Source organism: Kryptolebias marmoratus, linkage group LG17 (assembly GCF_001649575.2).
Source record: "Kryptolebias marmoratus isolate JLee-2015 linkage group LG17, ASM164957v2, whole genome shotgun sequence".
Taxonomy (NCBI): domain Eukaryota; kingdom Metazoa; phylum Chordata; class Actinopteri; order Cyprinodontiformes; family Rivulidae; genus Kryptolebias; species Kryptolebias marmoratus.
Genome location: NC_051446.1, coordinates 19,954,298 through 19,981,562, shown reverse-complemented (window position 1 = coordinate 19,981,562; position 27,265 = coordinate 19,954,298). Strand labels below are relative to the sequence as shown.

At 39.3% G+C, this 27,265-nt stretch overlaps 1 protein-coding gene across 1 annotated transcript in view; it reads left to right on the top strand.

Moving 5' to 3' along the window:
* Positions 1-3,518: 3,518 nt before the first annotated feature.
* LOC108246576 (carbohydrate sulfotransferase 15-like) overlaps positions 3,519-27,265 on the top strand; it is a 43,890-nt gene continuing 20,143 nt past the window's right edge. The window contains exon 1 of the mRNA XM_017434205.3: positions 3,519-3,702. The gene's annotated coding sequence lies outside the window, so the exon portion shown is untranslated. The remainder of the gene's footprint in view (positions 3,703-27,265) is intronic.

Here is a 27,265-nt window from a genome sequence, read left to right as displayed (position 1 = left end):
AAAAACGCTTTTGAAAATGACAGGGTTTAAGTGTTTGTTGTGATATATTAAAATAAAAGTTGAGTGACTGCAGCAGCAGTTTAAAGTAGAGGCTTTTAAATGAAATGCCCCGTGGCAGAATAAAAGAAGCGGAAACAGTTCAATATTACTGATTATTTTGGTGACTTTTTAATCAAACTTGAAGCCTTAAAATCACAGCACCACCATATAAAACTTCAGCTCTATAAATGTGATTTGCTGGCTACCCATAAAGATAAATGAAAAAGGCTGAAATGCAAATTGCTCGTAGAAACTGTCACCATTTTCTGGCACAACAATAACCATTGCCACTTGGATCTTAGTCAGGTCATCGATGTCAACCCCATTCAAGATGGCCACCACAGCTAATCCACAATAACCAACACAAAAATGACTGTAACTTGAGCTAAGATTTGGTGTGGTGATAGCTGAGAGTCATCCTCAACAATCACTGTGAGCGCTAACACATCTAGCGGGATCTCACAGTATTGCGCATAATGTCAAAATTAAACGATCTTGGTCTAAAATTCTGGGGTGAAAGGTGGCGGGTGATACGCAATGTTTCAAGGAATTCTAGTTGAAAGAACAATGCTGGAATATTACAGACTAAACAAGCAAGCGACGCCCAACAGAGTCAGTGCATTACCTTAGATTTCCTCAGAAATTTTCAGGAATCTCTCTGTATCACTTTGTTTGCCAGTTATTTATTAGGAAAGGAGCGTGAAGCTGGCTGCACGGAGCCAGCTGCAGGCGGGGGTGACTCATACAGTCTTTGAACCGAATGACTCGCTGAAATGACAGCCTACCATTACACATCCACTTCATACCAATCATCATTAAGCTACTGGTCGATTAGACTGAAATAATCCACAAATGAGATAAGGCGCTCTGATAGAAAAAAAATAATAATCACATTGTGAGCAGATTAAATTTGTGAAAATCTATAACCTTCCTCCAGGTTATTTGTTTCTTGCCATAAACAAAAGGACACAGCATATTGGCAATAAGGGATGCTGCAAGCTTTTGGAGCAGACATGTGGAAAACAACTCCATACGGATCACAGTGATCGTGTTGATGATTACCGACTCGAAAGCAGGAGCAGAACTGAGGCGGCGTCATTGAAACATGATGTGCAAACAGCATATTTCCCAGCTGAGCGTGTACGCTTATCTGAAGCCCCGCTTTCCTCCCCCCCACTGGCAGACAAAATTGTGGCCACATGTTGAATGGTCACATCGGTCGAGCGGTGATTTATGTAGTTCTGAACTGTTCTGACGCATCACAGTGAGTCATTTCCTACGTCTGCCTAAGTTGGATCTCATCCAACAAAAGTTACAGAATGAAATAAAAACATGTGGGAATTGTTAAAGTTGACAAAAGTTAGTTGTATTGTCCCTCATAATAATGTATAGCAGTTTAAGGGGTCATTTTCCCCCCTCTGTTATGATTTATTTTGTTCCTACAATGCCAAAATGCATGTCTGTATTGCACTGGAATACATGGCAGACTGTTTTTTTATGGTGTTTGCAATTGTTGGAAAGAAAAATATACACAGGAGTCCAGGATGTATTATAAGATCTTTTTCCTCTTGTAAACAAAATGTAGCAACACCGGTGAATAATGGTACATAGGGTGAAACTCAGAGTGCAGACGTCTTAGTGGCCTTTTTATCCATGTGGTCACTCCCTAAGTTACACAATCTTAGTGGTTGCAATCGTCTTCTCATTGTTGGCTTCATTTTCAACAAGTCCAGTCCTTCTTCTTTCTATAAGCGAGGAAATACTAAGATTCCTGTATTTGGCTTCATTCCGAACTTGTCAGGTAAGTTTCTTCAACCACATAACCCCACTCCCTCATTGAGCATATCCTGTTCAGACATTACATATCTCTTAAACAAGCAAACAAATATTAATACAAATTTCCCAAAAGCAATTAGTCGCCAACAGTGGCAGCCCAGTAAGTAAGTATCTGTTCTGTTAAAAAAAAACAAAGTGATGTAAAAACTCACAACTGCCTTCAGTTAATTTCTGACGTTCACTTTTTTTTGGGTGGCACAAAATTAGTTTTTCTCGTAGCCCTATTAGTTCTGTTCTCATCCCCCACAGTTTTTCAGACAGAGGCCGCTCTGTTCGTGGTCTTCTGCAGGTAAAACACTGACTGCTCACGAGCAAGTCCGCCTTATAAAACTCTGCCTCATGTATGAGTCGTTGCAACTAAAGAAACCTGTTTGCAAAATTTAAGCCATTTCCATTAAAGACTTTAAATGTCATCCTTTGAAAAGTGCATATTAATTAATGGAATAAGAACCCCATTAATGAGCACATGATGCTCATTTCTCTTTTCTTAATAAACCCTCGGTGTGATTCACAGATGAATTAGCTTTCACCTTTATTATTTATAAAAAAAAACCTGAAGCTACATTTAAAAAAAAAAATTAAAGCCTAGCCGTCCCCAAGGGAATGCATGTTGCCTACTGCCTTTCATATCAAAGGTTTAGACTAAGGTGACCTTATGATGAAGCTGGAGTTATAGCTGACTTTGTAAATGATGTTAGCTATTTTTGTGTTATATACCCTTGGTTAGCTGAATTGGGTTTACTCTAAATGTAAATGTACATCGATTACTTTCTGAGAGATTCACTGAAATCTGTCCAGTGGTTCATGAGATGTTTTGCTAACATGACTGACAATGTTGACTGTAACAGTTAATACCAAAGTTTTAATCAAATTTGTTGCACAATGAGTAGCACTTGGAGTATGTGTTGTGAATCACTGTCAGCTACTACCACACCCGTTTTTAGCTAAATGTTTATAAAACCGGCCGAGTTAGAGCCATTTTTGTTTTTCCGAAGATCAGCTGGCTGTAGTGGCCATCTTGAATTGGGTTGACCCAGAAAGTCAATCATTTGAAGATGACCACCCAGTGCCTGTTTTCTGACAGGTTCATTAAAATCCGTCCAGTGGTTCAGGAGATATTTTGATAACAGACAGAGCTGGTGCCAATAGCTAAAGGCGAAGTTTTAAAAACAGGTCTTGTGCGATCAGTCTGGGCTCAGAGTACATGTTGCGGGCCACTCTCAGCTACTACCACTCCAGATTTAAGCTCAGTGTTGGTAAAACCGTCTGAATTACAGCCATGTTTGCGTTGGAGAAGGTTGACCAGCTGAGGCGGCCATCTTGAATCAGGTTGACTCCAGAGTAATCAGCTGTAAAGGTCTTTGCAGTGTCTATTTCCTGAAAGGCTCGTTGAAATCCCTGAGATATTTTGCTAACAGATAGACTTTCTTTGCTTCTTGCAGAAGGTGATGACATTTTTTTAAAATTTATTGGTAAAATTTAATCAAATAACCCCTTTAGGTGTATTTTATGACCCTGTATGTTTCATGTTCCAGCAGATGTGGTGATCCTGTGTGTGTAGAGATTATTCTAACAGTGTGTGTGTAGGGGGGTGCCTCTGCTGCCTCCCCCTCTCACCAGCACTAAATAGACTCGCAGAAAGCCTCTCGGCTCACACCGACGGAGAGGCTGTCACCGAGTCCACAACTTCTCCCCATCTCCGCAAAACACCGGCGGATTAACAATTAGACGGATTTAAATATTAATATTAGCAATAACGAGGGCAGCGAGCGGAATGGAGACCTAGGAGAAGTTCTTCTATCCGGGGCTGTGAGCAGGAAAGTCATGGTAGGTTTTTATTTTTGATTATTTATTTAACAATCGGTCATATTCTGATTCCTGCTTTGTTTTATGTTCTCCTCCGTTTGGGTGAAGTTTCTGTCCTCGGGGTTTCTGTCTTTTGGAGCGGGCAGAGATGGAAAAGTTTTTGCCTGATTTGACTCCCTCCCTGTGTGTGTGTGTGTGTGTGTGTGTGTGTTCTTTGTATAAAACCGGAGACATCACTAATATATAACGGAGTCCTTTCAGCGAAGAGACGCGCTGCGCACAGTTGGAGAAACTGAATGGCTCCCTGTTTTCTCATTTAACTCCCTTTTTATTCGGCTTTTAAAGTATATATATGTTTTTAAAAATGGAACGGCGTATGTTATGAGGAAATAAAAGCTGCTATCTGGGGGATCTGCTCAGCTCGTCTGCAAAAAGGTCCAAACAGTTCCCATTTTTCTGTTTAACATTGAGATTGGTGTGTTGAGACAAAACAAAAGGGATTTGGAGCGGACCAATGAGAGCAGGGGAAGCCTCTGGAGGACCGGAGCGGTCCACGCTTGTCTTTTGTCCAACCAGAGGACACCCAGCAGACCACACAGAGACAACTGCTGCTCTTTAAAAATGATTTTATGCGCAGTTGGAGGTGTTAGATCATCTCACAGATCGAATACAGCGGAACCTTCTCTGCACCTGCTGCTGATCAATCTTCACACAATTTAGATTTTTATTCTAAACTTATATAAAAAAAGTCAGTTTTTTCCTCCCACCAGATTCAGCTCTAACTCTTAAACACCCTCAAGGAAAAAACAGGAATTTAACTCGTGGTTACCAGTAACCTTTGGGGTCTCCACAATTCAAGATGGCTGCCACAGCTAATGACCTTATACAACAACGCCCATAATTCAGTCAGTTTTAGAGGTAAAGAGCTGAACTTTGGTGTGGTAGTAGCTGAGACTCATCCCCAACAACTCCAAGTACTATGAGATCATAGAAGAGCTGAGGCTAAAACTTTTACATAAACCTTTGAAGTCCACAGTGTTTGTTAGCAAAATATCTCATGAACCACTGTATGGATTTTAATGAGACTTTCATCTGCAGCTAATTAACTTTTAAATTTAACCCAAGTCAGAATGATCAAACACAGCTAATGACCTTAGCAAACACAAACATGCCTATAGAATTGCTATTTTTACAGATACTGGACCTGAACTTGTGGAGTGGTAATAGCTGAGAGTCCTTCTCAATACATACTTTGTGTGCTAACAGATGCACATGCCATTATTTTTAAGATTTGACAAAAACACCTGTACCTCATTGCCATGCTTTAGCCCAAAAATCATTTTAAAATGCTGGCATAAAAGGCAGCAGGCAATATGCATTCCTTCCAGAAATATTTGTGCTTTAATTTAACAGGATTTTCACATGTTGAGTTCATGTGGTGCATCTAAAGCATTCATGTGAAGGTCTGAAACGTAGCGGCTGTCCTTGGAATTAATCACATCACCTTCAACCTGACATTTTTTTTTTACTCCTTTTTTGCATCGAGGTTCAATAAGTTAATCTGCTCTGTGACTAATGCAGACAGTTTTTAATTACTGTACTTGGACTTTTAATTAAGCACCAGTGTGGTAGCTGCCTACCACTATTTTTGCTGTTTAAGACTTTAAAAGAGTCAGCTTATGGTGAAAAAAGGCAGGTAAATGAATCAGTAATGCTTAAGGTATGGAGCATCTTTGTTAATATACTCTCACTGTGGTGCATGCAAGAATTTTTGGAACTAAAAGCAGATTCTGGATGCAGTGGTAGTTGACGTGGTTTATTACAAAGCTGGGGGAATGGTTCTTGAGAGTGGAGGCACTTGAAAGTGGAGACTCTTGTGAGCGGCCTTGTAGCTTCAGAGGGGAGGCAGCAGATTGATGATCTATCCCGAAGGTCTCGGGGGGAAGTGCAGCCGTTAAGGGCATAGTCTCGGTGATCTGGTCAGACAGAGAGGCACGCTAATGCTTGGCGGCAAGAATCTAGTTAGAGACTTCCAGGATACTTTGGCCACTCAACAAGTGGCGACAAGAAGCAGATATTTACGGAGGTGGTGAAGCAGCTGATACCTGAGCCACACACCCGGGCTGCAGCTGTAATCAGAGGAAAGCAGGGGAGGAGGAAACTGTCACTGATTAGTCTGAGGCACGTTTCATGACACTCACTGACAAAAAAGTTGAGCAGCCAGAAAGATTGTTTCGATTTGCTTGTAATTCGGTGGGGCATTGGAGAAGGGGCACCTGGCATCATGATGTGGGGAGACAGACTATGACTTCAGAGTCACCTTTGGTAGAGATTCAGCAGATGCAGATGGCACAGTTTTCCAGTGTGAATGCTCTCAATCAGTGCTGACCTACCTGAGAAAGATAACAAACCTCAGTTTCTGCACAGCAAATGTGAGGATTTACTCCATTTATTTGATCCATATCATGATTTACGCTGACATATTTTAGCCATTCTTATTGAATTATTCAGATTGCTGCTCTAAAAATTAAAACAGTGAACCAGAAAAAAAGACCATTTTAAAGTGCTTTTGCAAGCAGATGTAAAAAAAAATAGAGAAATGTTCCTTGTAAACTTTAGTGTTATAATTCAATTTATTCAGCACAGGAAATGACCAAAAAAGCCCCCGTCCCCATGCACATTTTATTCTGGGTAGAATTCTGGGAAGATGCTGCTCTTTCTAATTAAAAAAGTAATCCCAGCAGCACACAATCTGCTTCTTTTCATGTTATTAAAAAGGAGAAAGTGCAAAAAGACTTTTATATCTCAAGGACAGTAATGACAATGTGAAGGTATGGCACGCTGGGTTGCTTAAGTTTGTCAAACTTTGGGAATAATTACACCAACATTAGAACAGGTATCGCATGCTAACTGACCAACCCACAGCCTCAAAGAAAGTGAACCACGTTTGTATTCCTTCTGATATAAAACAGAAAAACAAAAAACTTGTTTTAACTAGAGAAAAACAATCAGTGTTTACAAGGTTGTTTTTTTTTTGTATGTAAAAGTGATGAACAATAGGGTTACACGGCACCTTTCACCCCGAGTAACATTTCTTTCTGATTAAATCAGGCTTGTGTTTCTGGCTGCACATTTCATAATGATGCTGTTTAGACATTTGCACATTGTTTGTGTGCGTGATGTGTGTGTGTATTTGTGTGTCAGTGTGTGCATCCTCTTCCAAGTTGACAAAGTGTATGAGTGGGAAGCTGAGACACACAGCAGGCACTCTAAACGTGGTGGGGGATTCTCCTCCTCGCTGCAGTATATTATTATACAGCGAGTGGGATGGATGATTAGAATGATTTAGACTGGGCGTCATGTGCGTGGCCTCCAGCAGGCACGCTCTGTTTCGCTTGTGCTCGTTTCATCTCTCCCCCACCGCAGATTTATGTAGAGTGAATAAATACATTTGACGAATTTTCCTCCGGCTGATCGGTGGTTTAGGTGCAGTTTTCTTTACGTTGGGTTGATAAAGTATTAATTTACAAAACGACACGGAACGGTGAATAAAATAAGAATTGAATTCTCTCAGCTATGAGAGTTTTCAATCATTTTGATTGCATGTACATGTGAGCGCTGCAAGCTTTTAGGATAAGATTTTTCTTCTCAGATTCATAAGATGTTTGTTGAATTTTTTTTTTGCAGACCAGCTGTTTACTCTTAATTACTGCAGCATAGATGGAAAGAATGTCTTTGTTACTGCAATATTTGCCAGAGATTTCTCATGGGAAGAGAATACATGAAAAACAGAAGAGGGACTTTAAGGTGGTATCTCACTGGCCTGCGACTTTTTGGCAACTCAAAACTGTAAGAAAATTGTGAATTTTATGTTGCAATCTCACTGAATTTGGAGTGTTTTCGACCAGCAAGCCAAGCAGCCACAGTTTGCATGGCCAGTTATGGAAATCATAGCTTATTTTGTGTGTAGGGTTGGCAAATGTGTATTCTTGGCCTTGCACATTATTTTGTTGGCCACTGCAATTTGCATCATACCTGCCTCTGCCTGCTTTCTAACCACCCCACATTTATGATTTTAATCTGCTGGAGTACACTTTTAAAATGAAGATAGAGGTTGACTGATATGAGTTTTTCTATGACCAATGCCAATCTTTAGTCATCAGGGCAACCAATGGCCAATACTCAACAACAATATTTAAAATTTTTGGTCAACATGTATTTTTCATTGAACAAAATATAACAATTGTTTAACTTAACTCAATAAATTAAAGAACTTGTACACTTAAAAATAATACACAGAAGAGCATTTTTGGTTAAAAAATAGACTATGGACTACAATAAGCTGGTTGTAGCAGCTGCTACTGCTACTTCATTTACCTGCTTAGTAACTGGATAAGTGTACAGGCATGACCAATTGCTGAATTTTTTTTTTAAGTGGCCAAAATTGGTTTGATTAATCAATCTATTCCTAGTTCAAGACACCTGTGACGACTCTGTGACTATTTTGTGGGAAAATTTGTTGCACATTTTGTCTGAACATGTTCCAAATTTAAGTGACAAGTCAACCAGTCTCTGCAAACTGAAAGGAACTTGAGAACCCTTGCGAATGTTGTGAGACACTCTAGAGACTCCCTCCCTCCCCATTTGTCAACTAGTTGCAGTCCAGAGAGATTTAGGGGATTGCAGTTTTGAATGCCAAGTTTTAAGTTTGCTTTATGTGAAAAGCCAGAAAACGATTGGCAGGAAACATGCAAAGAGCTTTGCCCTTATCACATTAATTTATTTAAGGTCAATAGACATCGACAGTGATGAAATGTTTTCCAATTTCTGGACAAATGCAGAACTGCAGACTGGATTATTACGAGTTCAGAGGGTGAAGAAAGATCGTTTAATTTTCCAAACCATACACTCGGTACAGCTCGTACTATTTGAGTCTAAATAAAGATGTTCCTGTGGCATCCTGCACTTAACGTCACATAAATTTAAACCACTGGTCTACTTGTTTGTGCACACTGTTTTAATGTGTTTTCATTTTCCTCAAGGAGAATGCCATAAATTGTGAAGTAGAGGCCCCGATGGTGTGCTGATTTATCAAAATCAACAAGAAATATTACCTGGGGATTTTAAAGATGTTCTGGCTTTTTCAACTCTACTTGCCCGTAGGAGAATATTGTTGGAGTGGAGATCAGACCACCCACCCAAGGCTTCTCTCTGGTTGAAAGATCTGACCTTGTTCCTTAATTTAGAGAAGATCAAATTCTGTGTTCGAGCTTCCATCCAAAAATTTTATAAAACTTGGTCCCCTCTTTTAGTTTATTTTGAAAGTCTGGACACCCTTCCTCAAGCTTGAGGGTCTTATGGTAACTGGTTCTACTGTGCCTATTTTCCCGGTCTCAGTGGTTCTGTTCACAGACAATAATTATCTTCCTGTTTGGTTTTGGATATCTATGTCCTGACTCAGATTGTGTACACATTCCTGTGTGGACGCTTATATGTATGTTAAAGTCTTTGAGTTGTTTTGTACAGTCCCGGTTTCCAGAGTTTTCATGCCTGTGATCCTTATTTCAGCTGTATTATTATTGTGGTTGTAGGTTTTTTTTTTTTTTTCCTCTGGTTGGCAGCAGGGTGAGGGAAGGGAGGGGGGGAAAAAGAAAAAAAAATGGTCATGTTTGAATTGTAACTGTGGTAAACTTCCTGTTGTTGAATGATCAAAATAAAAAATAAAAAAAAAATAAAAAAATCAACAAGAAATTACAGGCCGTAATAAACACTGTCGCATGGCCCAACTTGCTGCCAGGTTCCAAACGCCCCACATTTTCTTGTCTATTGTAAGATCACAGGCTTGTCTGGGACTTTTTTTTGCATCCTTCAGGGCGACTGAGGCTCAGCGTCTCCAAAAATCACAACCACCTCTGTAGATATTCGGTCTGATAACTCTGACACCTCTTTTATTTTTTGTCTTCTGAACGCTCTTTTTTCAGCCTGAAAGCCTGAAGCAGCACTCTGTGTTTCTCAAATGAAGCATCTGACCTCTCTTTCAGGGGTCTTTTATTTCAGTCGCTGCTGCAGGAGTCAATAATGCATCAAGGGGCTGCTCAGCAGGGCACACAACGCCTGTTCCTTGAACCCCTCCGCCCAAACCATATGTACACATTTCCTATTATGGTGTTCTAGTTATTCAATGTTAGTCTGTTTGAGTTACATCATATCAGGTCAAGCTGTGATGACATGTGTTCCCACTGCAGCTTCACAGGAAGGGAGAGACATGTCGAGCTACACTGTTGTGGTCCTGCAGCAGAACACAACTCATGATGTCTCCAATGTTAATTTTTTTTGTGTGTGTATGTTTGTGTTTTGCTATTGATACTGATATCTGTTGCTGATATTTATTGTGATCATGCCAGATCTGCATTTAGGGGTGCATTCACAGCAGCCCTATTTAGTCCGCTTTAATTGAACTCTAGTTAGTTTGCTTAGAAAGTCCGGTTCGTTTGGGGAGGTGTGAATTCGCAATTGAACTCTGATGTGGACCAAAAAAGCAAACTCTGGTCTGCCTAAAAACCTCGGTCTCGGTTCGGTTGAAGTGAACTCTGGCACGGTTCGAATGCATATGTGAATGCAAGCAGACCGGAGACCGCTCCAAAAGCAGGAAGCGGACTATAGCACAGGACCAACGTAAACAAATGTGCGTTTCTGACCACGAGCCTGTGTCTGTTTACTTTTCCAGAAAAAGAAAGTTGTGCTCAGTGTCTTCTTCAGAGGTTTTCGTGTCGTTTCCTTCATTAGTTCTTAGTGCAGCACCACCACAGGTGAGGGAAGGAACAGGTCGCTCAAAGGGTTTGGCTCGATTGACTCAGTGCAGTGTGAATACAAACCACACCAGCTGAAAATGTAACAAATGTTGCAATTTTGGTCCCCAATCGATCCGAGTCTACTGGACTATCAGGTGTGAATGCATCTTAAAACTTTGCCATTAATTATTGGAGTCAGTCCTGTCTGTCTGTTAGCAAAGTATCTCATGAACCACTGGATATATTTTAATGAAACTTTCAAAAATTAATCAATGAATAAAGAAGATGGCAGCCACAGCCACCTTACCTTAAAAAAACACAAAAATAGCTATAACTCATTCAATTTCACAACTATCGAGCTAAACTTTATTAATTATTAACCTTTATTTAACTAGGTAAATCCCATTGAGAACACAGATTTCTTTTTCATGATATGCCCAAGCACGAAGGCAGCCTAAACAGGCATGTTTTTTACTGTGGGAGGAAACCTACCAAAAATGAGGACAACTTCATACAGAAAGACCCCAGGCAACAGTGCTAACCACTAAACCACTGTGGTTCCTAAAGTTGGTGTGGTAGTAGCTGAGAGTCATAGCCTAAGCATACTTCAAGCACTAACAGATGGCACAAGACCTTGCAATATCACATGCAGTCACACATAATGTTATATGAAGATTTCAAATTTGCTATACCGCTGCAATTTTTCAAGGTAAAATGATCTCACTTTAAAATGCTGGCATAAATTCCTTTAGGAAATGCTAGGCCTTTAATTTAAAGAATGTATGATTTTGTTAAAAAAAACAAAAACTTAGACATATAGTGTTTTGCTCTTTTTTGCAGGCAGCTCAGTGTGGAACATTACAAACTCAAACAGCAACAGAAAGCTGAGAAGTCCTGTGGTTTGCACCCCTCCATCACGTCCCTGCTCATGCTGCGCTGCAGGAGAAAAACACTTGTGCTAAACCAGTGCAGCTCAAACGGTCACAGGCCTTCATGGTTTTGCTCAGCTCGCCTCACCACAGCACTGTGGAAAAACCTTTAATACTTCTCTTCCTGCAACAGGCTCACATAAACTGTACTTAAAGCCACCGAGCATGTAATAATTGTAGCATTGCGGTCTGTGTTTGGGGAGGCTTTGAAACTCAAACTCACTGGGTGAAACAGGCACTGGTGCTTTGACATTATTGTTCAGTGCTTAAAATACTCAGATTAATTAACAGATGTACAGCAAACATTTCTAAGGGGACAGACCTTTTTGTGTGATGTTTGTAAGGATTTTCTTCAAGTATTCCAGTCTCTACAGTCTGAAAACTTGCCCATTAGGTATATTAGTGAAGCTAAACTGACTGGTTGTTTGTCTTGCGTGTCCCTGCGATGAACTGGAGTCTCAAAAATGAGGCTCTTCTCCTGTTTCAAATGAAATAAATTGAGTTGTTGGAAAATTCATGAATAAAAGAAGTAATTTGGAGACATGGCATCAAACATTGGAAACGTATAAAAGTACATTTTTATTCTTTCCCAGAAGAAAAGAAATAGCATTATTATCCTATCCATTTTTATAAAACAATAAAAATTTTTGCTTGTATCTGCATGTGTATCTCATAAACCACTGGAAAAGAAAAGAAACATTGGATGAACATCAACACAAAAATGGCTATAACATTTTGAGCTAAACTTTGATGTGGTAGATGAAGGTTATTCACAACAGATACTCTGAGAGTGACATCTCAGGATATTGCATGAGACTCCTCGTAACATTATTTTCAGGGTTTGACCAAAACGGCTACAACTTTCTTGATTGTCAACATAAGATGATCTTGGTCTAAAACTTGGGTGAAACGCATTTGTTTGAGCAATGCATCTTGTGTAAAATTTCAACGCTTAAGTGACTACTTTGTATTCTGAACACACAATACATCATCAGTAAGAGAAAGAGCTTCTACATCGACACCAACAAACCATCTGTCACATGCAGATGCTTCTGTGTCTATGTCAGCTCTTAAAGATGCCATCTTTAGCTTCACGCCTGTCACCAGTAGCCCTTTTGCCGCATGAATTTTCGTAGTCACCCTGTCGTTTTGAGCTAAGTGACAGCAGGCTCCGGTTTTAGACTGAATAATCTGAGCTTGAGACAATATCTGGCTGCTGTCTGCCTGTGCATTAAGTGTAGGAGTTGGACTTTGAAAGTAATGGTGCGCGCAGGGCACCAGTTGATGGATGGATCCTCCAATGAAGTTATGTTATGTATTCCTGATGAGAGTAGTGGATCACAGTTCAGGATTTATGAGCCTATGGATGAGCTACCTCTCCATACGATGTTGTCTCTGCGAGGTAGAAGTCCAAGGCTGTTTCTCAGTGTGATTGATGAGCATCCAGTGATTAAGCTACCACACTGACAAACATTCATCTGCTTTATCGAGTGAATGACTTGCACCCAAGTTTTTTTTCTTTCTCCAGTGTTAATGGCTCTTGTAATTAAGAAGTGGCAGCCTGTGTGCTCAGTTCATTTTTTAATTTTTTTTGCAGAAAAACAGAGTTTATCCTAAACACCCAAAATTAAAGGCCTAGCATTCCTTGAATGAATGAGTATTTCCTGCTGCCTTTTATGCTAGAGTTTTAGACTAAGATCATCTCATGTTGAGAAATATCCAAGTTGTACCAGCTTTTGTCAATCCTTGAAAGGTTCCTTGAAAGTAACGTTATGTGCTATTTTATGTGAAATCCCATGCTCAGAATTGAAGATGTGTTGGGGATTATTCACAGATACTACTACATCAGATTTTAGCTCAATATCTGTAGGGTCAGTTTTGTATTGGCTAATGTTGATAACTAGTGGCAGCCAACTTGAAATGGACTGACTTCCTTATTTTGTAAATCCACCACCAAGCAGAGAAATATGTGAATTTTCAAACAGCCTATACAGTATATAACACCAGCATAAGTCCTGAAATTCTATTATGACTTTTGGTTTTGGTGTGCCACCCAAGGACAGAGGACCCCCTGTGTAGAAGGCAATAATTACAACCTTTAATGAGTGAAAGCAACATGAAAAAAACTGGTTCTGTACAATTATTAAACACGTCTTATTGAGAAAATATCAGTATTACAAACAACTGCTAGAATGCAATAAATCATTGGCTATTATCTTCTAATTGCCAGCCAAAAATAATTTGGCCAATCAGATACATGGAGATGCTTACATCCAGTTTAATTGATATTAGCCAAGATGCTAAATCATGTGGAAAGTGTTGAAAATGTAGTGACAACAGAAGGAAAGAGAACAGTGAGGAAAATGTGGGTTTATTGCAACTAATGTAATTTTGTTTACATTCAGCATCACTATCGCAATTGTCTGTTTTCCTAATGTCATGCAGTCCTGTGATGCACATTAAATTTAAAGAAGCACATATGCTTTTATGTGTATCCAGGATTTTTGAAAATTTTTTCGACATTACACAAGAAACTGCAGGTAATTTGAATGCCTTGCTTTGCCTTGAGGTGCAGAGTATGAAGTTAAATTACCCAAACCGCAGCTACTTTCTGCCAATGCCAATGTTAGAGGTCATTGCTTGTATTAATGATCCGTGCAAAACTAAACTGGGTTTTATTTCCCTCGCCATCTGTGTCCAGTTGTGCCACACAGGTGTAAGTTGGCGCCAAAGCAAAGACCTCGTTTGTTTGTAGTTTGATTTATGAGACTGATTCACCTCAAGTTAGACTCACACAAGTTAGACAACACAGACGTGTGCGTGTGGGTGTTTGTTTGTAACGTTAGCAAAATATCTCATTATCCAGTTGACAGACTTTAATCAGACTTTCAGAAAGTAATCATTGGATTTAAATCTACAACTGATTATCTTTTGGAGTCAACTCCATTCACGATGGCTGCCACAACAAAGCAATTTTAGCAAACAAAAAAGGCTGTAACCATTAGCTAATGTTACAGATATTGAGCTAAAATTTCATGTGGTAGTAGCTAAGAGTCGTTCCCAACACATACTCTGAGTGCCATATCTGGCAGTATTGGATGAAATGGAGCATAATGTAATCTTAGCCTAAAATACAGCTGTAAAAGGCCTGAAATTTTTTATTTTTTTAAATAACAAAAAGATGCATGCTTCTGATAATGCTGCAGCATCAACATTTAGTTTGCCTCCTGCTTTCACTTATTATCTTTTCCTATCAGTTCCTGAAAAGTCAGTGGATGCAGCACAATGTGTTTTTCTTAATGATAGATGATTTATTGCAAAGAAAAATAAAATCTTACAGTAAAAGTAAGGTCAAGGTAAAACAATGGCAGGTTATCTCTCAATAAATATTTAAGCCTGAATAGCTGAGGTTTTGCATCCTGATTTTAATATGAATGATTGTTTTGTTGCTTCAGGTTTGTTCTTGTGAACCAGCTTATTGTCTAAGATGACACTAAAGTAAAGTTAGACATAAATATTTATCATATTATATGTGATATACTGCAAATACGCCTCTATTGGATTATGGATGCTTACTTTTGTTGGAAAGCACAACAATCACTAAAAATCGTTGTTTTATTGGTTTGCTTGTCCAGTATCTGTCAACCAGACGTCACTCTAATGGGCTGCACAAATCTGTGGGAGCCCTTAACAATGTGCATTTCCACAGAGAGACTTGTTCAATTTCCAATTATTGTTGGCTTTTTCTTTTAAATAAACAACCATTCAATAGGCCAGTTGTTTTTTGGCTGCCTTGTGTCCTTTTTTTCGTTTTGAATGACCTACAAACACTACCCAAGGAATTTAATCATGGCGTCCAGCAGACCTGCTTATCAGTCTTGTCACTGACCAGTTCAATTTCTGTTTTCACTGCCTTGCTAGTAATGCAGCTGAGCATGTGGTTATTGGAAGTGCAAACAACAGAGACCCTGGGGCTTATTCATCCCAAACAAAAGGTGGCATCTTAACACACACTTGGTACGTGACTGGTTGAGGTCAGAGGTCAACCTGGAGTTCTGTTCACCAGTCAGTTCTAAAATGTCAAGCCGAAGTGTCAGGCACATCCCTCCAGGGTCATTTACATTTTGAAGGCTTTTTTTTTTTGCAATGAGGAGGCTCTGGCCTGGTCGAGGTCATGAGGAGTTTGCACGAATGTTATTTTTGTCGTTGCAGCTATCATTTTGTGGGATTATCCCTGCCAAGTTAATTTGAAGCTGGAGTTTCATATCTGTGCAGGCAGCTGCTTCCAATATGAAGCACTGGCGGTGGCAGAGAAATTGTTACACTTTGCCAAGATGGATGTGTTGCTGTAGAACATTTCTCACCCTGCCTTCATTTATCAGGATGTGGCCAAGCAGGTGGAATTTGTCTTTTTGTGTTGTAATCTACTTCCTAAAGGTAGCAGAGGAGGACATTCTGATTTACCTGAAACTTAAATTACACTGCAAGTAATCCTCCAGGTGAACATGGAACATATTGGGAATTTAAAAATTAAAAAACTCCGGATTAATTCTTCCATATTTAAAGGAGAAACCTTTCCGCTCACCTTTAATTTGGAGAATTAACCTTCCTGTCTGTCTGTTCAGCCTGGGGAATTTCTCCAATAAAATGTAAATGTAGCAGAGACAAGATAAAGCACAGAATCTTTTCGGTTGAAAATCCACAGGCCAGGTTAATATTATGAATCTGCTGGGATGTCCTTGCCTAGCTTCCCTAAAACTGTTTGCATCAGACCTGCTCCCAAGCGAGGGAGCAGTAAGACAGACGACTCGGTAATAGCCTACGTTTTCCTAATTCACACATTTTCTTGGCAGTCCTGGGATATCAGTCAATCCTCCTCCCTATCTGGCAGGAGACTCAGCACAGTTAGACATGACTGTTGACTAGGTGTGAAAGTCGACTGCGCAGGAATACTGCACGCCACCTGGAGAGCCGTCAGAAATCAGGGAACTGGAGGCGAAGCAGGACGCAGTTCTGAAAACATCACAGCCTGGGTTGATACTCCTCATCAGTGCTCAACCACAGATGGTAAAGTATTATTTTATTAACCAACTTCAGTTGACTTTGTCCTTATTTTTGGCATCAAAAGCTTCCAAATTGTTCATTTAGAAAAAAAACTATGTATGGAAGGTTATTTCTGAAATTGTAACAAATGCATAATTTGCATGAGAAAAAAAACTGATAGTTTGATAGTTGATTTAATAAAAGCTGAGATATAGTGGATAAAAAGCCCAAGTGGTGAGGTATGTTAGTCTGTTTTGATGAGTGGTGGTAAACTACCACTAGGGACACTTTTACAGACTGTTAATTTATTATACAAAGTCTTTTACGTCTAAAAGTCAGTTTGTCAACTGGGGATTGGATCACCAAAACCTCTGCCTACAACCATCGTCCAGTCCACAATTGACCAGTTTTTCATAGTGCCTCCTGCATGTGGTTGGGAGGGTGGTGGCCCCATGTAACATGTTCAGGCTGTGGTTGAAGGGTCATCCACCATGTGTAAACTGACAAGCTTCTTTTCTAGGCCTGGAACCAAAACACCAGGAATTGGTGTGAAGAAGGTATCTTGGTTTATTTAGTCCTGTTGTCATTGTAAGGGTAATTTAATCTCGCACCTCATCTTAAAATGATTCAGCATGGGAGCCCTCAGTACGGTCCAGCTGTCATGAAGAACGCAGCTCCTGGGGTCCTTAGTTCACCTAAACCCTTTCACCATTTTGAGGTGACTATTGATGAAGGAGAATATCTCGATCTGATACCATGGCCCTCAGCTGGATAAAAAATGGATTGGCCTCTCTGAACTGGAAATGATCTACTGCTCCTACTGGAAATGTTCAACTATATTGGGGTCTTTTTTCATGTGTTGGGGTAGAACGGAGCAGGAGATTAATAGGTGGACTGGGGCGGCATTGCCAGTGATGCAGACGCTGTACCAGTGTGTTGTGGCGAAGAGAGAGCTGAGCTGTTGATTTGCAAATTGATCTACATTCCAACCCTCACCTGTGGTCATGAGATATGGGCACTGAGTGAAAGAATGAGATACAAGTAGCTGAAATGAGTTTCCTCTTGAGAGTTGCTGGACTCAACCTTTGGAATAGGGTCAGTGTTTATCTAGCGACCCAATCCTGGACAAGAGTATGGACAGGAATGGATTAAACAGAATGCTTGCTTAACCTTGATGTTATAACATTTTGTGAGAATGGCATGTTACATGTTACACAAATATTTGTTTGCCAGATTCTTATATTATTTTGTGCCGTGTAGTCTTGAGGAGGAATGTACTGACCTAATCCTCAATCCTAGTCTTTACATTCTTGTTCAGAGATTTATGTTTGGTTTCTAGCCAGAGAATCAGGTCTGTGAAGGGATCACCCTAAAACGTTTTAAAGTTTTGTGAGACGACTAATATGCATGTAAATAGCAGCACTTTTGCTTTTAACATAGGTCAAATTTATGAGTAGTATTGTTTTTAAATCCATCACATAAGGACAGTGATATTTGCCATGCTGCCACAAATGCTCAATGCAAATGTTGCAGAGCTAAGAGGATGAAATCTGGAGCCCATAAGACAGCCAATTTAAAATACTGGAGGTGAAACTGAAAAGGATGAAAGCTTATTCTTTTCATAAATCCCTGAATCCTCCAATCCTTCCACACACCTCTAAGAATCTATTAATCAAAACAGCATTTTGTGACATCTTTTCAACTTGACGTTATTTTTTTCCTGTAAAGTTCTCACAAGTATTATTTGTCAGTGAAAACTTCCTTTTGTTCTTGTTTACATCTTTAGTTTCTGTTGTTAAAGTTCATTAATATTTTGCTGGCAGAATACATAGTAAAAAAAATTATATATATATATATATATATATATATACAGTACATTTACATATTCCCCTTGAACTCATTATTCACAGGAGAACTCCTAATTGCATATAATGATAAAGAAGTAGCTATTAAAATGAAAAGGCAATTATTTATTCGAAATTGGACATTAAAATCAGTACCCCTCACAAACTTCTATACTATCCTGTTCATTTTCATTGTACCCAACATGCTTGGTGTTCTTCTCTTTACAATATACCTATTACCAAAATCAATAATTTAAATGGCAGCCATTGTTTTTTTTTTGCACATTTTAATGACACCATCATAAGCACTTATCGACCTCAGCGGGAGCCCAAGCAGTGGGATGCTGCCAGTGAAATTAAGATGATGAATAAAAGATAAGCTGGAGAAAAGTGCTGAACTGGAACTCTGTCTGAGATCCCAACTAAGCAGCATTTATGAGCGCCGAGTTCGGAGTACCTTATTCACCGCGCTCCTCTGCTTGAGTTGAGGGCAGGACCTCTAGAGTTCTTGGGGTCTCCTTTTTGACTTTCTGGAGATTGTATTGCGATCTTTCGGCCAATGATGTGTGTAATCTGGATGAGTGTGATGGATGACTTCTCCTAGGGCAGTATGTCGAATTAATTCACTTTCCTGCACACAATGAATGGTCATTTTCTCTTTCTTTCTTTTGTTACGTGGTTTTGATTTACATAATTAAACAGAGCTGGAAACCCTTTGGGGTGGGGAGGGTTCTGATGGAGAAAAATAAAACATTTGACAGGTCACAGGTCACAGGGCTTCTTTTCACTCTATTATCAGTGGCCTTTTTAGTACATTGTAGTCATGTAGCTCAATGCAGTCTTTTTCCAGATGCTCTGTTCTCCTGAGCCTTTGCAAACACTCATTTCATGCTTCAGTGGCTTGCTGTGGTTCACCAATAATGCATTTTACAACTGATTTCACTTATTTGACTAAATATTTCATAGTTAAAGTGCATAATTTTCATGATCATTACATAATTGTACTTGTTTGTTTGAGCACTGATTTGGATACTGAAGAAAAAGTTACTACAGACATTTCTACGCAAACGTTTTAGAGTTCAAGACTTGCATTTTTGATTTTCATCTCAGCTCCATTTCCTTTTTTTGACTTAAAACGGAAGTGGCTGACTAGATTTATCCACAGAAATTACATCGACAAAAAAAAAAATCCTTTTATCATCAGTTTTATTTGTAGAAGTCAACCAAGAAGTCGAGAGAATTGACTCATTATTGGTAAGGAAGGCAAACACCCATCTCAGCAGTTGTTTTCTTGGAATCCTCAGTTTTTATCTCATTATATTCAGAAATTGGTCTCTTGTTTTCTTGCACTCATGAGATGATTATAGAGTGACAAATTATTTTTTTTTTTTCCTTTTACACCCAGATTCATCACTGAGCTCTGCTGTCATGACAGTTTTGTTTGATCTATGTTAGAAAGTCAAGTCATCCATGTGTAGCTCTGTTTATTGGATGTTTTATTATGTGAATTAGTTTTACATTGAATTAATTGCTACCATTATTGTTCTGATTCTTGATAAAGAGGAAATCCTTTTGTTTCACTGTTATTTCAAAATAGTTTCTAGTCAAGCTTTTTTAGGTTAAAATAACTGAATATATTAACTAATTTTGAAAAAAGATTTTTTTCCCCTCAAGATAATGTAATAAATATCATTTACATTAATAAAAAAATGCTTGAAGCATCTCTGCCTTCTCCTCTTGTACAAACGTTTTTTGGGTGCTGCCATGTTGTTTTTAGAGCCAGTGTCTGTTCACCAGGTATGTGGGGCTGTGCCATTTATAGGAAAGTCTTGCATCTTTCTTAATTTTATTGAAAACATCTAATGGAATTAGATTTGTGTTTGATTGCACCTGGCAAAACAAAATACACTTTACTGGAAAAGTTGTGCCGATTTTATAATTTATTACCAGCTCTCTTCAACCAATCCTGAGCTTGTTCCAATGTCACATGTCAAACTTAGGTTCACCCTCCTTGCGTTGGCCTCGTGCTGAACTTTAATTATCAGGAGCAGCTTGGTGGAAAACTGTTTTTCTTCCCCTCCAGCTGACACAGTAATGGCACCCCCTTTGTTCCTCTTTCTGACCACTTTCTGTCACATTCTTGCCCCTGAGTGTACTTCCTGTGATTTCAGTAGACGTCAACCAACACGCACTTCCTGAGAGGTCACGGCAATCCAGCGAGGATGAGCACACTTCTCTGAAGTGAACAGGCAGTACGAGCACATCCGAGCTAAGCTTAAAGTTAAAGTAAAAAAGTTATAACTGCTTTACACTGCAGGCAGTTCTGATATTCTTTCTGCTCACAACCTGAACGAAGTCATTATCTCAGTTTTCTATTCGTCATTTTTTAAAAACTTGTTTGCTTTGAAGCGTCTAGAATTGGTCCCAAAAGGGAAATGGCTTGTTTCAAATAACTGTGGACAGGTGAAACAGGTTGACAATAACTGGTTGACAGGTGTCCCAAAGGACTTCATGGACAATACTTTTCTCAAGCTCTTTTAAGTCTTTTATGTTTTATATTCCCTTGCAGCTTGAAAAAAAGATCCCCAACTATCTGCCTCTTCCACTTATCTTCTTACTGCTGTCACTGAAAACAAAGAGTCCTTCCTGTTTGCTGTCTCCTCCTCCGCAATCATCCACATCTCTGATTTTACAAAAGATTACACATGTGTTATCTAGTGATTAACTTGTCTTTGAGGTTTTAAAACCTCCCTTTGACTTTTCATGGTAATATCAGGCTTGCTTGAGCTTATCAACTCGCTGCGTGCAAAGCATCAACATTCCAGTCTCTCATTTAAGTTTTAATCTCCCTGTAGTTCGAGCAGATCAGTAGAGTTTAAGCCATCATGCAACGTAAACAGCACTGAATAATAAAAAAAAATGGTCTGACATTTAGGAAGACCTCTAGCTTTCGGTCCTTTTAAAAACACACACAAATAGTAAAGGCAGTATATCATTAGACTGCAAATATTGAAGGCAAGGTGGTGAGTCAAAATTGCAAGATAATTTTCAGTTGCAGTCACTGAATTCTGTTTGGAAGAGATATTTTTTGAAAATCGTGGCTTATTGTTGTACGCATTTCTTGCAAATCTGTATTCTAGGCCATGCCCATGATTTTATTGCCTACATTCGCCCACAGCATTTCACCCAGAGCATTCAATTCAAAACACCTGAACCGAGAGTTTGAGGCATGTACATATTTGTGCACCAATAGCAAGAATTGGAAGAAAAAAAATTAAATGTATATTAATTAATGTGGGCTGGCTGCACCCCCAGACATTTAAGACATTTCATTGACCAGTTGGCAGTGGTATGTCATTTTTCATTATTCTTTCCACTTATCGGCAGAGGAGAACCCAGAGTGGTGTCAAGTGCTCAGCCTGTCCCAACGTGACCTGCTACAGGGACTGTGGCAGGTGGGGAGTTTGACTGCTCTGGTTTACATGTCAAACATTAGATCTCAGAGAGGAAAACTCTTGTGAAGCTGAAGGGAAACTACAGGATTACAGGAGCTTTTTTCTTTGCACACAAACACTTTGATAAACATTTTATTTTGCACATGCAAAAAACGCATACAGAGTCAAGTTACAGTATATATGTTTCCATAGAGTAGCAAAAAAATGCACTAGTGGCAGTTCACAAAAAAATACATCTCTTGTGCAGAAACTAAATTGAGAAGCGTTGAAGGTGGGTTCTAGATTCCCTTGATAACTCAGCGACTGTTTTAAGACAACATTTATTTTATGGTTTTGCTCAAAATCCATGCGGCATCCATGCAGATGTGCAGCCCTGCAGCTTGCACAAGTACATTGAGAAGACAAGCAAACATTTCCAGACTTTTTAGAAACTCTCTCGCAAATACTCTTCTGAAATTGGTTCTGCATAGAAAGATACTGGCTTATTTTGAGAAAAAAAAAATCGGACACACAATTTCTTTGACCATGTGCAAAATTCAAGTGACAAGGCTGCAAGCCTCTTCGACTTAATTGAGATAATTTAGAACTCCCGCAAATATTTTGAGACACTTTAGATACTCTTTTGTGGTTTGCCAGCTAGTGCCATACCAGCCAACCCAGTGAGATAATGGCTTAGGGAAGACCTTGTGCTTTTGGACATTTTAAAAATGCAGACAAAAAATGATGCAAACTGTCTTCCAGAGTCTACTTTCTACAGCAGAAGCGGATGAAAACAGTCACAAAAAGAGGATCTGAGAGGATAACAAATATTATTCAACAGTTTCATGTTATATGCATCAAAGAAAAGTTATCTGGGGCTTAGAAACATCTTGCACTTTGCTTTTAATCAGCTGGTTGCATTAGCAGACTATTTAATGCATTTCTTTCATGGAGAAGCGAAGAGGTAGGTCATCACTACTACAGGTGTAATGATAACGCCCTGTTGTGGTTTGATAAATGAACGATTAAAGGTTTGTGGAGTGTTCTTGCCGTTGCTCCTTTCTGAGAACATTGACAATGGACACAAACTCATCACAAGGACAACTTTGCGAAAGAAGCAGCAATATTTACGTATTTCCTCCCTATTATCTTCTAACAATTTTGCCCCAAACAATCAATGGCAAAGAATTTCATCTTCACAGCAAGACAAAAGCAGCAAGAAAACCATTCAAACACTTGATTTGCTGCAGCAGACGGCTTCATATTGGATAACAATAGATTTAGATTGGTGCTTTCAGAAGATACAAAAAAAAAAACCTTGCTCTTCACTCAAACAAACAACTCAAATTGACAAGAATAAACACAAAGAAAAGAATTGTTAACTAAGAAGAATGGTTAACTGCTGGTTTCTGTAATCAGTTTTCCCCCTCTCAGAGTGGGGATGGGCATGTTAGAGAGGAGTAGAGAGGAGTACATACTTTAAACAAATCTGCTTGATTGCCTGTTTCGCTCTTCTGTCTCTGAATCGCAGCACAGACAGTATGGAGAGGTCATCCTCTGATTAGTTGTTAAGGCTGTGGACAAAGCCATTTGCACCACAAATGAGCAAATCTTTAGCACAGCATGCACGCCATCACTACTGATATCTGTGCGTTTGAAGTTAATTACAATATTACAAATTTGTCTTATTTATGGGGTTAGTGTGCTTCATCTCTAAAGTCAAATGGCAGATTTAGACTTAGAAAATCCATAGATTTGTTAATTTTTTTACCTTTGGTTAATACACCATTTGATTATCTACCAGAAGAGAAACAGGAAGTTACAGGAGCAGCTTTTAAGCCCACTTTTCACAAACAAGAAGTGAACTTCAACAAAGATGAAAACAAAACCTGTCAAAAATGTTCAATCTAGTGCTGTTTACTTAAATGCAATCTAGGTAATGTAGCACTGTGAGAAGTGTGTACCTCACCATTGACCTTCCTGGCTCTGTGCCAAGCATGTAAGGACAATAAACTATTAAAACCTGTGATGTAACTTCGTAATATGATCGTACGAGATTTTAAGTTACAGAATTGAACTAGAAAGGAAGAAAAGTAGAAAAGAAACATTCAACAGCAATTTTATATTGAGCTTCTCACATCTTCCTGACCACTTAAATTGCTTTTATATTATGTGGCATTCACTCATTTACACACTTGCCAATTTTTAGAACTGGGTGGTACATGAGGATCAGTGTCTTGTTTAAAGACATTTTGACTTATTGGGGAAAGCCAGAATTAAACCATTACCTTCTGATTAGCAAACATCGCTTCCTCCTGATCCACAGCCAACATTAAACACTCACAGAAATGGCTATGCTCTTAGTGTTCAAAGCCCTTGAAATGTGTTTGAAATTTAAAAATTAATGAAGTGAGCTCTCGTCCTTTGTGTGGAAAAATGTTTAAATCTATGCTGACGCTTTTATATGGATTAGACGTTTTGTCAGCAGAAAAAGGTCACCGATCCAACGTTTTGTTCTCTTTGCCCGCCGTCCTCTGGATGCGTTTCTGTTCCAGTTATAAGCTTATTCATCAGGTGTGATAGACAGGATCGGCATATTTGCTTTATGAATAGAGCGTATCTGTCAACCTGCCAGTCGCCTGCTGCTTCTCTTAGTAGACTGATTGATTCAGATGTGACTTCCCTTGAGAATGACATTCTCTCATCAATGACACAGTTTCCTTTTTTGTCTTCTTTCCATCCTATTTCCATTTCTCTCCACTCTGTTTTTAACCACGTCCCTGTTTTTCCATAAATCTACTCTTACCCTCCATCGTTCTTTCTTCCAAAGCCTTGAGCCAAAAAAAATGCCATTGACTTAAGCAGCTTTGAAGGACGCAGACAGTCAATAAATGCTGATCAGAAGCAAACAGAGTGATTGTGAAAACATCATTCTACCTTCAACATTGACCTAAGTATTTTTTTTATTTTTTTATTTTGATGGAATATCTCTAACATGCAGTAACTACTTACTGTATGTGTAAAACAAACCTAGTGGAATTTTTCAAAGTTTCCTAAACAGCCTGCCTTTACAGTTTTAAGGTAATAAAATGTGACTTTTTCAAATTTGTGCCTAAAAGCCAAACATATTATTAACCATTTCAGTTTTAAATGTCTTGCACTTGTATTGCACTTTATCTAGACTAAGGACCCCATAGTGCTTTACACTACAATCAGTCATTCACCCATTCATCCACTCATTTACACACTGATGGTGGTAAGCTACATTGCAGCCACAGCTGCCCTGGGGCGGGCTGACAGAAGTGAGGCTGCCACCGGCGCCACCGAGCCCTCTGACCACCACCAGTGGGAAAGGCAGGTGAAGTGTCTTGCCCAAGGACACAACGGCTGAGACTGATGGTAACCCTCCGGTTACAGGACGAACCCTCCTGAGCCACTGTCGCCCTTTTAGCTTGAGAATATAGTGAGCACATTAATAGTTGGTTTTATTCCAAACCAGATGACAAAGATCATGTCACATAAATCCAAGGAAAAGAGGGCGGTTCAAGGCCGATGCCTCTGTCTGCTCTAGGCCTTCTCCCCTGATTTATAATGAATTGCTGATATTGCTTGCGATGCATTTTGAGTGAAGTGGAAACCCCATGATGAAGAATTCTAAGAACAGGGTGTGAGATAAAGATAACTAGAAGACCTCATGATAAACACATGCTCCCAGCACTAACAGATCGAGCAAGATCAAGTGTGAAATGATAACGTTGTCATTTCACAACATAAAATGGTGAAAAGTATGCTTAAAAGTATGGCTTGAAAAACACTCTTAATAGAAAGTAATAGAGAATGGCAATACCCAAATGGTAATTTGCCAATTAATTTACTGTGTACTCTTTATTAGGGGGTTGATATTCTACATGATCAGAGTTTGACTGTAAGAAAGTGAATGGAAAGACTAATATTTATGCACTTTAGGAAAACTGTCACAAAGGAAGCAGTCATGGTCTGAGAACTGGTTTAAACCAGAAAACAAGTAGACAGTTTTATCATTCAAGGGATGATAAGACTTTGGCTATATCTGCATTCCAAAATAAGGTAAACCAACATCATCAGATCTTGTTTTTGATTACATATATGTTAAAGATGCTTAGAAGACCTTGTGCATTTATTAACATCACTTTAGCAGAAGCCAGCATGTTGAAAACTGACCGAAAACACCTGCATCAAAGCTTGGACACAAGAACAGGTTGACAAGGCTGAAAATCAGTCTGGGGAGCAGATTTAAACCCGTCTCAAAGGAAGGAAGTGTTTCTGTAGGATGAAGCAGCTTAGCTGGGGGTAAATGCCACTGCTTGAGGAAAATGGCATGAACACTACAGCTCTGTTCTTATCAACTCTGTCACAAGCACTACAGATGGGTTAAAGGTGTGAGTGATAGGTGTTTGTGGTGGGGAGCAGCGGACGATATCTGCAGCTGTGAGGAGGAAGAGCAATGATTCACCTCCACGCAGCTCATATCTTATGATATATGCAAGCAGAAGCAGGCTGCAGGTGTGTCGTACATCAACATTATTGGCTGTATCCACGCAGTTGTGAGTGTGACGGTGTGAAATATGACAAGAAATTTCAGTCTTTTTGAAAAGTGTCCTAGACCTCGGCTCTGTTGGATTTTTGTCATTATGCTGTATCATATTCACATCCAGCTACGTTAGCTCAGCTTCAGACACAAAGAAAGGCTCAAGGATAAAATGGACGTTTGCTACTGCGGGAGCATTATCATCAAAATCCCTGATTCTTTCATCCTTTAAACATTGGCCCTTCTTTTTTTTTTATCAGCGGGTGACTGTTCTTCCATGTGAGTTCATACAGAGGAAGACTATTTTCTGATAATATAATCCCTCCTGCAGGTCAGCCTGGATGTTTCTGATATTTGTGTCCCTCCCCAGGAGAGTCCAACGTGCAGCCTTGTAGTTCTCAGACTGAATGCTTTCCTTATCGCTCCCTCCATATTGTGTCTTTGATGCGCAGGGAGGATGGGTGGATAGAATGGGGCTGTGAAGGGTGTTGCGGTATTGTCTGATTACAACAGGAAGTCTAGCAAGAAGCCAAAAGCGGTAATCTGGGACAAATTTTTGCTTTGTCACAACATATATAAACCATACAAAAAAGTGTGCTAATTTTCTGTCACATTATAATTGCTATATTTTCTCAACTCAGAGCATAATTCTTATTGCTGCATCAGAGTTTGTAGCAAACATACATTGAGTAAAACTACCTGCTAAAAAACAAAAACTGAAAACTATCCCACACATTTTTGTGGTTTTCATTCTGTCACAAAACCAGGGCATGCAAAGCGTTTAGGACCCAAATGCAGACAGAAAGTGTGAATTGATTAGTGAAGAAAAACAATCACCTTATTAAGAACATGGCTCTTAAGAGATGAATATCACACAAGGACTATAAATACACAGGTAGCTGATTGAACATGAGGAACAGGTGTGCTGATTACAAAGCTGGATCAGGTGTGATAAGGGAGCAGGGAAACTGAATTT